Raw genomic sequence first — 381 nt, forward strand, 5'->3', positions numbered from 1 at the left:
AGCCGCGCCGGACCCCGGCCCGGGCGGGGAGGAGGCTCCGCACCGGCGGCGAAGCCCAGTCTAAAAGTTCCCCGGCCCCGGGACGGCTCCCACGGCACGGCCCCGCGACCGTGGTTAGCAAGTGACCCCTCCCCGTCTTCCCCCCGCCCCGCAGGAGGTGGGAGGTACCGCGGGTCCCTCTCTCTCTACCCCGACACATGCACATCTGTGTGACGGGCGTGCACAGGCAGGGGAGCTCCCGGGGCTGCCCGCCTCCCCGTCGCGCCGCGTCCTGGAGCCGCCGGGAAGCGCTCGGCACTGCGGGCCCGGTGGCGGCCCTGACACCGCCAGCAGCCACAGCTCGGACGTGCCCGGGCAGGCAAACGGATCGCCGCGATTTGC

This window comes from Haliaeetus leucocephalus, unplaced genomic scaffold (genome assembly GCF_000737465.1).
Source record: "Haliaeetus leucocephalus isolate CR32 unplaced genomic scaffold, Haliaeetus_leucocephalus-4.0 Scaffold848, whole genome shotgun sequence".
NCBI classification, from domain to species: Eukaryota; Metazoa; Chordata; class Aves; order Accipitriformes; family Accipitridae; genus Haliaeetus; species Haliaeetus leucocephalus.